Genomic DNA, 16,232 nt, shown 5'->3' on the forward strand with positions numbered 1-16,232 from the left:
AATTGAGGCCAGCGCAGAGACACATAGTGCGGCTCCAATGGCCAGATGTGTGAGACGGGCTTTGTTTCCCCAACGCAAAAGATCGCCTTGTGATGCTCATCCTCTCCCTCCGCTGTCACAAGAGGGCCATTATGCCACCGGCTAATAGGATTCACTCACGGTGACAAAGTTGGTCGCTCTGATCTGGGGCGGCCATTGTTGGGGAAGTGTCATCATTCTTCATAATTGCCTGTGGGAGGAAATTCCCCGGAGAAGTTGTCATTCGCCGTTGCGCCGCGCGATGTGTCCACTGCTGACGGCGTGAAGGTGGCTGTGGGTTACCGGTGTCAATTGTCAGGGCAGGGAGAGAGATGGCTCGTCGCTTACTCATCATTACTGTGTGTCATTAAAGAGTGGATGAGGACCTGTTCGTATATTACATGTAATGAGTCTGGCAGCCTGAGAAATGTAGGCCTAATGTCTGTTTGCTAGCAGCAATCCCATGAGGCCACAAGCGTTTTTCCTACCAATATGGCGCTACAATACCCACAGCTCATTGGCTGTTTGTGCCATTTGATTGTAATCACCTCTTAATTGAATACAATCACCTGTTTTTTTTCCCTACCAAGATGGCTGTGTGGTGATGTAACTAGGCCTATCAATTGGCTGTGTGAGATTGTCTCAGCGGGAAGGCAATGGCGAGAGAACAACTGTGTGCAAAAGTAAAGCCTTGTTAAAAAGCAGACAAATTCGGCCAATTACCTCTGGGTTTCACATTGCATACGTGTGTATTGGACAGATCTTTATTTGAACAGGTCCATACATACCCGGCATGTGCATCTCCGGGGGGCGGGACCTGGAGATGCGCATGCCACAACTACATGCAGACTTGCCAAAAATGCTAATAAACAGCGTAACGTTGGGAACATGGACAAATCGGCTTCGTCAGTTCCTGCCTATCCCACTGCTCAATGCCCATGTGCAATTTCAGATTGATTAGCCAATCGGCGGAGGAGAAAAATGCATGCAGACAGAGTCTTCCTCATTCTATTGTTAGGATAGTTAGGATATGGTTATATCAAAATAGCTCTGTCTGGCTCCTGTTTTGCTTGACCCAGAAAACATATCAGCTTCACAGTTTGCTCTCCACGTCCTGTATTCATTCCCACAAGCTGTTTATGAAAGCTTTTCTTTTGAGGAAGTCGTTTAAAAAAAAAACTTTATAGGCGTTCTATAATAGCTTTATATTTTTGCTCTAGTTGAGCGCAGCATGCGGTTTTTGGAACACGACAAAATACAGTATATACTACTTTATGCTTTAAGTTTTGCAAATGGTCCTCCGAAGCGACGGAGGCTTTTATACGTCTCCTGTCTCTGGGAACATCTTGGTGCCATTAAATGGATTTAATGGCCGTGATAGGGAATATGCCTTAAAAGTGAATACCACATCTGTGAGGAATTGAACATGTTAAAGAGAGACCACAACAGTCAACAGCATGACGACAAAGACACAGTGGCATCCACTCCCCTCCGCTGGCATGGTATGACGAACACAGCTCTCTCTCTCTCTCTCCCTCTCTCTCTCTCCATGCTGGTTTCTGTGTCCTCCTTGGCCTCTGCCTCAGCTAGGGACCCATGCCATCATCTCCCCCCCCCCCCTTCTTTCCTTCTTTACACAATGGTCCCTGACATCTTATTTGTGATCTGAGATCAATGCTCTCATTTGCCCGGGATCCTGCATGCCTCCTATCCGGCATGTCAAACCAGTCCGGTCACTAAAAGGCGGTGACCGGCCCATAGAAGTGCTTCCAAAGGGGTATCAGCCATTGTTCTGCTGCTCGCTTGATCAATGTGACTAATTGTCTTTCCCAGCGGATGCAAGAGAGGAGTTGGTACAGCTGGCCCAATACCCATTAAACCCAACTGGCCTCCCATTCATCACGTTCATATGTGCTGGCTCTATAGGCACACACGTAAACACACACCTACACATGTGAATGTGCACGCACGCACACGCACACACACACACACACACACACACACACACACTTGGCAAAACTTTGTATACTGCCATAAAAATGTGTCAGATATCACTCCTCTGACATCAGTATCTCGTCAACATGGTTTGGAAGCACGAACGGATTTCATTTGAGTTTGATTGTACAATCCGCATCATTCCCAATTGGGTATATTTACCGCAAAGATTGTACAACACAATGTTCCTGTATGTGCCGCACATTTCATAATGGGATTCTTTATGCTCTTGAAATTTAAACAGAAACCTCTGGGTTTGGTCGGCCCGCCGACCACAGCGGATCACTCCACTCGAGGAAAATGAGAAACAAATGCGCCCGACAAAATCTCATGCGAAAGAAAAGGCCCGTGTAAAACACTCCACCACAACAATGCAGCCTCCCTCTGAAGTCCTCACGACTGCGCCCCCATTGATCTCTGAATTGACTACAACTGTAAATGCACCGACAGCGTGGGCCCATAACCCCCCCCCCCACACACACACACACACACACACACATACTCCCCCCCCCCCACACACACACACATCCCCCCGCCCGGGGCCTCTCCGCTCATACGGAGACCGTCCTGGAGCCTTGTTGTGGGGGCCGCTGTCCCCCAGCTGGCCGGGTGTCAGCCTCTCAGGACATGTGGCTTGTCAGAACTTTTGTTTTGTTGTTGCTGTGGTTGTTTAGAGGAAGATGGGGTCGGGGAGTTTTCAATTAGGAAGACATATTTCTCTCTGTGTCCCATACACTGACTCATTGGTCCCGCCCCAGCCGGCCCACCCCCACCCCCACCCCACCCCACCCCCACCCCCACCCCCACCCCACCCCTCCCCTCCCTCTCTTTCTATCTTCTTCATGTGTGCCGATTGAAAGAAAAGGAAACAGATCTCTTCTAGAGATCCTCCAGAGAGAGCAATACAGTATAAAGATGTCTTTGGTCCGGTGGAGACCACAACACAATGGCACACTTCAGTTGATCAGGCATACCAGAGGAAGCAGCAGCGTGATTCATTGGAGAAGCTTTCCGTTGGCCCCTCTCAGCCAGAGAAGCTGCGCGGGGACTGGGTTCCTCCCTGATTATAAATGGCCTTGACCTTGTTTAAAAGAAAGGAGAAGATACTGTAAACTCCTGCGATACTTTATCATCCGCTCCATGCATCGATGGGACAGGCTTGAATGGAGTGGAGGAGCGGGCAAATACAATAGTCCAGCTGGAAGCAGGAGTCATTTGAAGGCACCTGGGATCAAGTCCCCCCTTCATTACGCAGGGATACGCCTGGCATGATTAATCTCCAAACACTTCATTTGGTACTGCCTGTGGTTGCATCCCAGCACAGTTATCTGTCTTTTTTGGCAATGTACATTTACAATATTGTGGATTGTATGAGGCGCAAGGTAGTTATGACAGGCCCCAGTGCACGCTATTATGATGGGCCCTAGTGCTGCTTTTAGGTTTGAAAGTCACGGCTGCTTGCTTCATGAGTGCATGGTCGGCTTGCAGAGCAGATGTGCTCAGCTTGTCAGTCTTGACGTTCAGATCATTGACTGTATAGGTCAGTGGTTCAGATTTGGTGTCTAAACTAGATATATGTTATCGTCTCATCACATGATCAAAGAGACTTGGCATTGGACAACAACATACATATTACCCAGCAATCATCATCGCATACACAATAATACCAAAGAAAACAACACTAGGGTGTTTCCCTCTCAAACAGCTAAGAACCTTGGAGTGATCCTTGACAATCAGCTGTCCAACTCAGCCTACATCGCAGCAACTGCCCGCTCCTGTAGGTTCTCCACCTGTACAACATCCGCAAAACAGAAGCAACACAACTCCTTGTCCAGGCACTGGTCATCTCTCGCCTGGACTACTGCAATGTTCTTCTGGCTGGGCTACCTGCTGCAGCCATCCGACCGCTTCAGCTCATTCAGAACGCTGCAGCCCGTCTGGTATTCAACCAACCCAAATTCTCTCATGTCACTCCCCTCTTCCGGGACCTTCACTGGCTTCCCATCTCGGCACGCATTCAATTCAAAACACTGGTTCTGGCCTACAGGGCAGTACACCAGACAGCCCCCCTGTACTTACAATCTATGGTCAGGCTCCAAATCTCTCACCGTTCCCTCCGCTCCTCCACCAGTGCAGGACGCCTCGCCCCTCCTCCACTACAGGGGCTCAAAAGTCGCTCATCCCGTTCGCGACTCTTCTCGTCCCTGGCACCTCAATGGTGGAACGAGCTTCCACCTTCGGTCAGGACGGCCGAATCACTGCCGATCTTTTGGAACAGACTAAAAACACACCTTTTCAGGCTCCATCTGGGCCCTTCTTGAACTAACTTCTTTCTCTCTTTAAAAAAAAAAAAAGAAAAAAAAAAAACTAACCTGAACTAAACTTGTACCAGTGTTCCTTCAGAAGTTGTAGTTGTCATAGCCTGTGTTGCATAGTTGATTGCTCTATTGCTGACAAAAATGTGTTATTGTAAGTCGCTTTGGATAAAAGCGACGTAATGTAATGTAATGTAAAGAGAACAAGAAATTATCAATTTAATTTAAAACATTTCAATTGTTTTTTAATAGTTTTTATAGTTTATGCAGAATAAACAATAACTTTATTATAGATTGCTACTGACTATTTAAAAAAAGAGAGATGGGGTTTGTCTTTTGGAGAGCATATATAGCAAAAGGCACAGTTTTTTATTTAACACAAGTTCTTCTTTGAACTCAGGTGTATTCCCGCGGTGGCAAATGTGTATTCCCGAGGTGGCAAATGAATCACTTGCAAGGGCCCATTCTCTGCCCAACACATTGTTTGAGGGCCCACTTTCTCTACGGGCCCCTCTACCCCAGCGGCCCCAGTGCAACAGCACTGCCTGCACTGTCTATATGTACGCCCCTGGTATGAGCTGCATATATACAGTACATTCAATCTGGGTAAAAGAGCAACGCTAGCTGTAAACCGGAATGCAAAGAGTGCAGCCTGCCTGTCCGGTGATGATGAATGCTTGAGCGGCACATGGGATGTGTTAGGTGCGGACTCTCTGTAGGTAGCTTGACCTCTCGCTTTCCCGGAAGGAGGGGCCTTAAGCTCATTATTATTAGCTTCATTATTGCAAATGGTGGACCAGATGCCGGAGCGGGAGGGGGCCCGGCGCACCCAACGGGGATCTGACGTACCTGATTGGTCAGGAGGGGAAGAACGGTCTGGAGGTCAAAGGGTAGATTCTTCCGGAAAGGAGACACCATCTGCTGACTGTCTCTCTCCGCGCTGTCTCTCTCTGACTTTGCGGCATCTTGCCATAAAGACTTTGAGTAGACGGATTTGCGCGTTCAGCTACAATGAATGAAAGGGATTCGCTGGTTGTTGGGATGTTAGGGTTATAATATTCCACTATGGTCCAATATAATGTGATTGTCATCACTGGGCCATATATTGGGCCAATGTTGATATTTTATATCGGATATCGACCATGTCATATGATCCACTGTCAATATGAGAGACGTTCCTCCCCCAAAAATCATCTAAAACTGAAGTGAGAGGTATTTTCTTTACACACTTTATCTATTCAATAATGTTTCTTGTAAATAAATTTGTTTAAAGTCATGTATTCCCGAGTTTCCCCTCGATGTGGTGTCAATGGGTTAAATGCTGATTCAGAGGCTTATTATTGGCAAAAATACTGGATGTCAGTGACTTTAGCATAGACGTATAATAAATATGGATGTAGCTACAGTGGACTCCCGTTCTGAAGCCTCAAGTCTCGCATTTTCATCGTCGCCATCTTGATTATTTGGAAAGAAGTGTTGTAAAGTTGGCCGAGAAGAGCCGCAGAATCGCCTGCTATTGGGCCGTGATCAGCGAGCTGTGCTATCACTGGACAGGCGACATGTCAATCACACCCCCACAGCATAGTCTTCTTTATCGTCTATTTTAATCTGGGACCATAATTTACAAAATTAACATCATGCTCGCCTCCCTAGGGAGGTGTTCCAGCTAGGCACGTCCAGCTGGGAGGAGACCACAGGGCAGACCGAGGGCTAGGTGGAGAGATTATATCTCCACGCTGGCCTGGGAACGCCTCGGGGGTCCCCCAGTCAGAGCTGGCTAATGTGGCCAGGGAGATGGAAGTTTGGGGTCCCCTGCTGGAACGACTACCTCCACGACTCGACCACGGTTAAGCAGTTGAAGATGGATGGATGGATGGATCATGGATGGATGGGTGGATGGAACATCATGCTGTATGTAGGAAGACTTGAAACTAGTGATTGAGACCATAAGCTCATTAGGAAAGTGTTTACTGATGCCATAAATCAAGTGAGAAGTAAGGTTATTTATTTTCCCATTGACATCCATACAATCGGACTTCTTTTTGCAGCCAGTCCCCCCTGCTGGCCAATAGGAATAATGCAGGTTTAAGGCACTTCCGCACTGGCTTCACTTTTCATGAACGGAGCTACCCCCTTGGAACTTTAGTCTAAAAAATATTGGTATTGGTATCGGCCTTCAAAAACCCACATCCCTACTGTCAAATGAAAACCTTCTATCTCCAAAATGTCCGCTTTTCAGAAAAAAACAGCCTTGTCTTTGCTTGAGTTTATCCAATATGAATTTTTAAATTCATAAGCGCATTGGAGTTGCGACTCACAACAGCGATATAGAGAGTCAAAGCTTGTCCCCTCCTCCAGTGCTATGTGCCCCTCCTCACAAAGGTTCCCAAACTCTCTGCGTAGCTCTGCGCATAAATTAGATGGCCATGCTGTGTGTTTGCTTCCTCTGGCATCACACCCCATTTGTAACCGAGCTCCCAGTGGATGTGAACATATACATGTGAATCTATCTTAGTGCGCAGGAAACCCACAAGGTACTAAGAGATGGAAGCTGACAGCAGGCCAAGAGGCTCGCCAGCTGTTCTCTTGTTATGGAGGAGCACCAACCTCCTCTATGGAAATCAACACAGATTTGTACACTGATGCAACTTATGGGACATCATGGGAGCAGATTTCCAAATCAGTGAGAGAGAGAGAGAGAGAGAGAGAGAGAGAGAGAGAGAGCATCCACAAGGAGAAAAGAGTCACCCACTTTGATGAATAGATCTCATTTCCGATTTGATTTATGATCCCCGTCTACGCTTTGTGCAAGATTTTCTTAAAGCCCCCCCCCCCCCCCCCCCCCTTGTGTAAATCACTTGTGTCATCAAGCCTGTCTTTTTTTCTGCTGATGCCAGTGGAGGACTCTCACTCTGTCACGTGAGCGCTCGCAGGCGTAATGGAAAGAATTCAGAGAGGAGGAAACCCATTCCTAAAAAAGTATCATTTCCTCTGACAGGAAATTGTGTCTTTGATCTAAAGCCACCGCACTCGCATGACCGTCGCATGCGAGGTGACGCTCCGTCCTACACTGCGACAGAGGAAAACTGCGCGCGCCCGTCCCCCCCCCATCCCCCATCCCCCCCATCCGGGCCCGTACAGCAACACGCCCATGTGAAGGCCGCATGGCTGAAAAGTGAGAAATCAATGTTTAAAAGCGTCACTCTGGGGTTGATGGAGGCGTGTGCCAGCAGGACGGTGAGTGTCAGTGACACATTAGCTTGTTGTCCAGGGCCTGTTTGCAGGCAGACAGACTTGCATCATGCTTCCCACGGCTGCAGGAGAGTGTCACTAATGAACAACTACTGGCAAGTTTTGTGTTGTTTTTACTCTAGATTTGAAAATATTATTTACAAGTCAGTGTGCAATCTCAATAAGAAATATTGTGTTACCAAAAAAACCAGAGAACTTTCATATGAAATGATACATTTGATGTATCCTGTGAACCTGCGGTCCTTTTCGAGATTCAGAAACAATATCGATGGAAAGTGTGTGTTTTGCAATAATGAAACTGTGCCCATTTATCATTTATTTTATGATTGCCTGTGTACAAAATGATCTTGGTTAGCTGTATATCTCTTTAAGGTGTTGACTGGTTTAACTATTACTTTTATTGCAAGACTGATATTGATTGTAAAAGACCGTTTATTTTTGAAACTTTCTATTTCATATGGAAAATATTACATTCACAAATGCAAATGGAATACAAATACACCACAAGTACAACAATTCAAAATATAATTCAGACACTATATTGGAACGTTATTTGGTCTGAAGCCATTAAAACCGTAAAAAAAAGTAAAGATTTAAATATTTCTATTAATTTTCTTTAATGCCTTCGTTGATTACATGTATCTAGTTTTGTCATGTCTTTTTTTTCCATTGTTGAGTATACTTATGTTTTGATTGATGCTGACTGTATGGATTGAACAAGATTTTTTTTTTAAAGTGTCAATAATGAACACTGTTTGCCAAGGACAGATTGAGATGGAGCGTCATCTCTGCCAGACTACTAGGGAGCGGCGGATACAGTACCTGGCATAGTGTACGCTGCGGAGCATGTGTGCGTCGGTGTCTTCAACACTGACCGCGTTGAGGGTCACTTTCATACAGAGCATCCCACATGGTGGCAGATTGAGTCGTAGGTCAATCACAAACCACGCAGCAGGGACTGACTGATGATGTCACAGGCTAACATGACATCATGCATTTTCGGTGTATCTTATCGGTCATTGCAGCACAATAGCAAAGGTGGATTTGAGTAGCATTTAAATGAACATGGTATTTGGTATTTATTTAATTTGTGGTGTTGTAATTATGCGTGTTATGTAATTCAGAAGGTGGAAACAGAAGGTGGCAGCTTTGATTTGTTGCTGGTCATGGCTAGGTCAAGGGCATTATTACTGCAGCCGGATACTATATACAGTACTATGTGTCTATTCAGCATGGGGGGGGGGGGGGGGGGGGGGGTTTACAAGGACATGAAGACTAACATGAACTGATCTAAGGGTTGATGCAGAGTGCCAGTGGCACAAGCTGTGAACTGATACTTGTAGGTTCATGTATGTATACTGTAGTAATCACTGGGTAACTGGGGAAACACTTGAACATGGTTGTGTAAAGAAAACACAAAAAGGTTTTAGTTTTCAATGCTTGCATATGGAACACTGAGGGAAAGGCTTCGATCCACAATTATTCATCTCTTGTTTCTGACAGAAAAAGAGTAAAAGGGAAACACCTTCTCTGAGAAGGTCAAAAACCAACAGACCTCCAGTGCCAAAGTCAACCTAACATCATGACAGCGGGCAGCTGCAGACAATCAATTAATTAAGTGGTGATTGGGTGCAGGCTGCATTTGCTCAGTAATAAGTAGCTACAAGCATGTGGACTACACAGCACACTCACAGAGTACACAGCAGCAGGTCTGTTGTGGGGAACTATTGCTGTGTCTGGGCTTGGATGTACACAGAGATGGCTTCTGGAATTCATTTGGGGTAGGTTTTCTGATGCAGCCTAAATGAGTAGCTTCTGTTATATTGCTGCTTCTTGCTGTCTGTTCCTTTTGACCTTGATGTCTTGTTTTTGGGGCAGGTTTTTGCTGATTTGCGTTGTACAAGCAGCACATGTAAGCCGTTGGTCTAAAGCACAAGGTGAGCAAATAAACTGTCACTGTCATTCGGTTCTGTGAAATAATTAAATTGCATGTGAATTTATACTTTATTCTCTTCTTGCAGCTCCTGTCTCTAGCTACCAAACACAAACTGGCAAATATGTTGGCTTCTCACAACAGGAAACTGGACAAAGGCGACATGGCAGTTATCCCCAGAATCAATTCAGACCAGCCTCCACAGCTCCAGGCTCAGCCCAGAGCAATAGCCTCTACAGGCAGACTTTAGCTGCTAGCAGTTATGGCCAGGGACTTTCTAGTAGGGCCCAGACTCAACCTCTCTCACAGCCAGCTAGCTCGCCACAGCAGAGCCGTTACGCTTCCCCTGCAGTAGCCAACCCTAGTCGGTACACCAGCTCCTATCAGGTGAACAAACACAGGACCCCACATACAAAGATTGGCCTCAAGGCTGATGTAGTTGGTGGAGGTGCTTTCAGTAAAGATGCCAAACACCAGGGCCAGAGTGACCTTGCAAGCCAGGCTGTGCTAAACCAGGGTGAAGCACGGCCGGTTCAGGCGAGTACCAGTACACTGCGTGCTGGCCAGTATCAATCAAGCAGTGCTGCCTCTGTTCAGATTCCATTTAGGGAAAGATACTCCTCTGCATCAGCATCAGCCTCTTACCAGTCTGCAGCACAGAGCAACCTCCACAGGCCCAGCGCTGTGAAAACTCCAGCCTACGATCGTCAGAGCTCAGCCATAGGTCAAGATAAGCCTCCAAGAGCCTCTGTCGGTGTCAATCAAGGCTCTTCTCGCCTGTTCACTGGAGGCAGCCAAGCATCGCGGCGAGACTCCTCGACTCTGGGGACATCTGCCACTGTCCAAGGTCGTAGAGTTTCTAAACGTCCTGCCTCTTTGCAAATGCCACAGAAGCCCTCACACCTTTTCACTGTGAGCGGAAGCTACACTCCCAAGGTAACGGAACGAATCTCAAGTCAGTCCCGCTATGGCCAGTCTGTGCCAGTGCCTACCTATAGACGGAACCGCCCTGTTTCGGCTCTGGGCCAGGCCCAGATCAGGGTGGCCGGAACCTCGGGTCACTTTGCCCCAACTAGAACCATCGCGATCTCTGCTGCCCTCGGCGGTGGTGCTATCGTGCGGCTCAGAGACCCTGTTCAGAAAGTCAGGGAGCCAAAGCCCACCCAGCTGACCTACACCGCTCCCCCACAGCAGAGAGCCTCCTACACTCAAAAGAGCCAGAGCCTTTATCAAAGCAGGTGGAAGGCGATGCGACCAAGTTAACAGTTGAGGTGAGCTCCTGAAAATGTGTTTCTTGCTGTCTCTGTTAAGGCCTGGTTTCTAATTTCTTGTCTCTTACAGATGCAGCAGCTGGTGTTGGAGATGAAGAATTAATTTTAAAATAATAAAAAAAACTCTGCTGCCCTCGGCGGTGGTGCGGCTCAGAACCTGCTCAGACAGTCAGGGAGCCAAAGCCCACCCAGGGCGGTGGTGCTATCCTGCGTCTCAGAGACCCTGTTCAGACAGTCAGGGAGCCAAAGCCCACCCAGCTGACCTACACCGCTCCCCCACAGGAGAGTGCCTCCTACACTCAAAAGAGCCAGAGCCTTTATCAAAGCAGGTGGAAGGTGATGCGACCAACTTAACAGTTGAGGTGAGCTCCTGAAAATGTGTTTCTTGCTGTCTGTTAAGGCCTGGTTTCTAATTTCTTGTCTCTTACAGATGCAGCAGCTGGTGTTGGATGTGGATGTAAGAATTAATTTTAAAATAATAAAAAAAAAGAAGTCTTAATCCAAATTGCTGTCTTGAGTTGTGTAAATGTTGACAATGTGCTACTCTGAACGTAGACTTTGATGCCATCTAGTGTATAGAAGGATGCTTTACAATACTCTGCCTGAACCAGACCTGATGCCCAGTGCCGAACCAGAATTTTATTGTCAGCTCTTAATGTTTTCCCCCCAATATTTAAACATTTTCTGAACGGTACACAAACAAAACAGGCTCTGACACAGAAAACAGAAAAAAACATTAACATTCAATATTGCAGCGTGGTGCTACAAGCTGCTTAAGGCAGATGTTTTTCAGCCAAGGACCCCTTAAAAGATAGAAAATATACCGGGGACCCCCTCATTCTGATTTGTGATTTCGGGCTAAGCTTAATTGTTTCCATGGTAACGTGCTTGACATTTAAATTGATAGGTTTGTTAGATTAGAATGTAATCCATGAACTATTTCAGATTTAAACTACGAAGATTTTGCACAAATTTCCTGAGAACTTTTCGGACCCCCTGGCAAGGCAAAGTGCCACGGACCACTGGCTTAAGGTGCTTATGTATTTACAAGATATTGTGCAAGGGGTCCATGAGCAACCAGCCAGGTGGTCACCCGTCACCCCTAACCTCAAGGTAGGCCAGGAACGGGTCCCAGATGGCAGAGCTATCTTTAAGTGAGTTGGTCCTCAGTCTCTGTCCATCTGTATAACAACCACATTTGAAAAGAAGGTGAAGAGGGGGATTTTATTCCTTCAGGATGAGTTTCTTGGCAATAGTTGTCTCCTGCATTCAGAGACTGTTCAGAGAGGACTCCGAGCAGCTGAAGATGGCGAATTCTGCCTCTGGCTAAAGGGTTATTTTGTAGGCCTTAGAGCAGGGATACTCAACTTGCTTTGCCCGGGGGCCACTTTTGTGAAATGATAGGCCAGGGGCCAGTTAATAAACAAACAATAGAAATGTTTCTGTAGTGGATTGTAGGTTTTTGGGGTGTCAGCTGGAGTTTAGTCTGACAATGTTGTGCACACCAGATAGTTAAGTTAGTTAGGTTAAGTGCCTGGGTAGCGAGCACACGGCGGTATTTAACAATTTAGCTGGAGCTCAGTCAAACTTTATTTCATGTTAGTTTTTATTGTGAATTTGATTCTAATTCACAATGAAAACTAACGTGAAATTATTAGAAAATGGTCGGGGGGCCACTGCACCGTCGCGGGCCGCAAGTTTGAGTATCACTGCCTTAGAGTACCAGTCAAATATTTTGGGCCAGAATGCTGTTGGTGAAGGTGCAGAACCAAAAAGCATGAGATAGTGTGCCCTCTGACACTTGACACCTGTCAGCTCTGTTAATGCTTTTAACCATAGACATACATACCCCCCCTCTCCTCCTATGCATGACTATTTGGTCATTCTCAGGTGTTTGTTTTACAAAGTGACTGATTTTTGAAGTGGAACTCACCTGTGGTTGGCCCACACAAGATCTGCATAATGTTTCCCTTTAGCCACCTTATTAATAAAAACCAAAGCACCTTTGGATAACTTATGATTTGGGGCTATATAAAATCGATTAATGCATGGTCTGGTTTGGCACCTCCCCTATATCTCCAAGCTCCTCCCCTTACAACTATGCCCTGCCCGAGGAGATGAAGTGAGCTAAATCGGTGCCACATTTTAAATCAACACACCCGTAAAGCCATTTTCTAACGGGCAGGATGTTTGTTTTACCTGTATTTATACAGGGGGAGTGCAATGCTCTTTTTCAGAAGTGCCCTGTTCACATTCACACACATTAACACCTGGAAGCTGATCAGTAGGCCTACAACCAGTCTGATCTGCTGGCCACTGAGCAGCTCCACTGGAGCAGTTGGGGTTAAATGGATAGCCGTATTTTCTACTTACCGATGTTGATTGCTAGTTCTTTCTCGGCACAGTCATCCTGTTTCTCATAGTAGCTCTGGAGATTTGGGCAAAAATGAATGCAAGGTTAATGGGGTCACGGTCCTTTATGTATAAGCTGACTGAGGCTCACTCAAATTACATCCACATTGCATACAAAGTCAATTTCAGTGTAGTCCAGCCAGGGCCTTAGGGAGATATTAGGGTCAGTAAGCGCAGATTTGTGCATATATAAGCACCAGATTTGGCACATGTAACCCAGGGCATGCTCTATTGATTTAGCCGGAGCGCCTGAGCCGGCGACCCCTGGGATCGTCATGGTGACGTATGGAATATGGCCGCTGCATCAAAAGGGTTTTGGCTATAACTTTTTGAACCAGATGAGCCACATGCAAACTTGAGCTCTATTTGATGTTGCTTGACCATTACAAACATGTTGAAGGGCTCATCTATATGATTGGGTGTGTCTGGACTTCTTATTTGCATATTTCTAACATTAGGCCAGTCATATTTTATATTGGCAAGTTTTAAATTATTGTTGAGTAATTTGGAGAGAGCTTCCTTCATCTGCTCCTGCTCTCAAGGTAAAAAAAACTATTCTCTACCCCTCCCCCTTCCTCTTCAGCACTTTATGTTTTATGTTGTTTTTAACTTATTATGGTTTGACGGTTGATTGTACTGTTGCTGTCTTTACATGTGTAACAGTCATGAGCTGCTGTATGAACAGGTCGCACTTGTAAATGAGACTTCAGTCTCAATGTGATTTTACCTAAGGCTAAATAAAAATAAATAAATATGGTCGAATCCTGAACAAATTGATACAAAGGTTTTTTTCAAAGGATTCTGGTACAATTGGACATGCTAAATTACATACAAAAAAATCTAGGAAAATCTGACTTCTGAAAAGAGGTCATTTTCACGGTGGCGGCTGCCGGGAGCTTAATGAGGACATGAAGCATTTGATCATATGACTAGTTCATTTGCATTTAACCTCAAACAAGACAGGACACTGCTTCCAAGTCTGAAATTTACCTAGATTTGCTAGAAAGATTAACATTTCACCTTTTTGCCAACTGGGGCACTGCTTGATGACATCACTAGGTTGACTGTACAGTACAGTATAAGGATTTTGAACGTTGTCCCAGGTGCCCTTTTTGTCTGCAGCTGATATACTGTCTTTCAGAGGCTGTAGCAGGCTCATTTTTAGTGCTAGTGAAGATACTGATCATATGAAACTAGAAGACATACCTCAGGTACCCTCCCCTTTACAGACTTGTGGATTGAATGAGCCCATTCATGTGTGTATTCATGTGTGATGATGTTAGTCACCATAGTAGCCATTTCATTGTAATGAGAATTTTTTTTCAAACTTGACTTCACTGCATAAAATGACCTATTGTGACCTCTAGGTTAAACTTGTTTCAAAGCATATAGGCCTAAAAAACAATCTGAAATTTGGGTCGCGACCTAATCACTAAGGAAAAATGTGGGTTGTGAGGCTAGATCAGTTGAGAACCACTGCTGTAGATACATAACATGAAACCATCATGAAGCAATATAGACCGTTCCTCAAACATTGGCCAGGTGGAAGTGTTATAAAGTGTAAATAAAGGCCGGTCCTCAATAAAATCAGAAAATATCTGACCAAAAAGAGACATTACATGTAGGGGAACACACTAACATGTTATCTCACCCTCCTACCACTGTATGTTACAATATGGAGGCCTACAAGGTGTGGTTCTCTGTGAATTTCTCCTTTCAAATTTCCCAAATTGAGTAAGAAAGTTATGATTCCCCTAATAAAGAGAGACAAGAAAAATAATCTTCTTTTTTCTGGGGTGTGGGCAGTTTGGCCTTAACTTGACAGGACAGTGAGCAGACAGGAAAGGTTGGGAGAGAAGCAGGTGAAGGACAACTGGTTGGATTTGAACCTGGGTTGGCTGCACAGGGGACTGGGCCTTGGTGGTGCATGCTCTACCAGGTGAGCCACCAGGACGCCCTCCTGCCTTCTCTGATAAGGTCAAAAACCAACAGACCTCCAGTGCCAAAGTCAGCCTAACATCATGACAGCAGGCAGCTGCAGACAATCAATTACTTAAGTGGTGATTGGGTGCAGGCTGCATTTGCTCAGTAATAAGTAGCTACAAGCATGTGGACTACACAGCACACTCACAGAGTACACAGCTTCACAGCAGCAGGTCTGTTGTGGGGAACTATTGCTGTGTCTGGACTTGGATGCACACAGAAATGGCTTCTGGAATTCATTTGGGGTAGGTTTTCTGATGCAGCCTAAATGAGTAGCTTCTGTTATATTGCTGCTTCTTGCTGTCTGTTCCTTTTGACCTTGATGTCTTGTTTTTGGGGCAGGTTTTTGCTGATTTGCGTTGTACAAGCAGAACATGTAAGCCGTTGGTCTAAAGCACAAGGTGAGCAAAAAGACTGTCACTGTCATTCAGTTCTGTGAAATAATTAAATTACATGTGAATTTATACTTGGGATTTTCTTCTTGCAGCTCCTGTCTCTAGCTCCCAAACACAAACTGGCAAATATGTTGGCTTCTCACAACAGCAAACTGGACATAGCAGCTATCCCCAGAATCAATTCAGACCAGCCTCCACAGCTCCAGGCTCAGCCCAGAGCAATAGCCTCTACAGGCAGACTTTAGCTGCTAGCAGTTATGGCCAGGGACTTTCTAGTAGGGCCCAGACTCAACCTCTCTCACAGCCAGCTAGCTCGCCACAGCAGAGCCGTTACGCTTCCTCTGCAGTAGCCAACCCTAGTCGGCACACCAGCTCCTATCGGGTGAACAAACACAGGACCCCACATAGGAAGATTAGCATCAACGCTGCCGTAGTTGGTGGAGGTTCTTTCAGCAAAGACTCCAAACACCAGGGCCGGAGTGACCTTGCAAGCCAGGCTGTGCTAAACCAGGGTAAAGCACGGCCGGTTCAGGGGATTACCAGTACACTACGTACTGGCCAGTATCAATCAAGCAGTGCTGCCTCTGTTCAGAGTCCATCTAGGGAAAGATACTCCTCTGCATCAGCCTCTCACCAGTCTGCAGCACAGAACAGACTC

The 16,232-nt window shown here is 45.9% G+C and overlaps 1 long non-coding RNA gene across 1 annotated transcript in view; it reads right to left on the reverse strand.

Annotated features, from left to right (window-relative positions):
• The window catches only part of LOC310785229, a 33,782-nt gene that overhangs the window by 9,490 nt on the left and 8,060 nt on the right, over positions 1-16,232 (reverse strand). The window contains exon 3 of the long non-coding RNA XR_014553152.1: positions 13,158-13,212. This is a non-coding gene — a long non-coding RNA (uncharacterized lncRNA). The remainder of the gene's footprint in view (positions 1-13,157; positions 13,213-16,232) is intronic.

Source organism: Poromitra crassiceps (genome assembly GCF_964638095.1).
Source record: "Poromitra crassiceps genome assembly, chromosome: 11".
NCBI lineage: Eukaryota > Metazoa > Chordata > Actinopteri > Beryciformes > Melamphaidae > Poromitra > Poromitra crassiceps.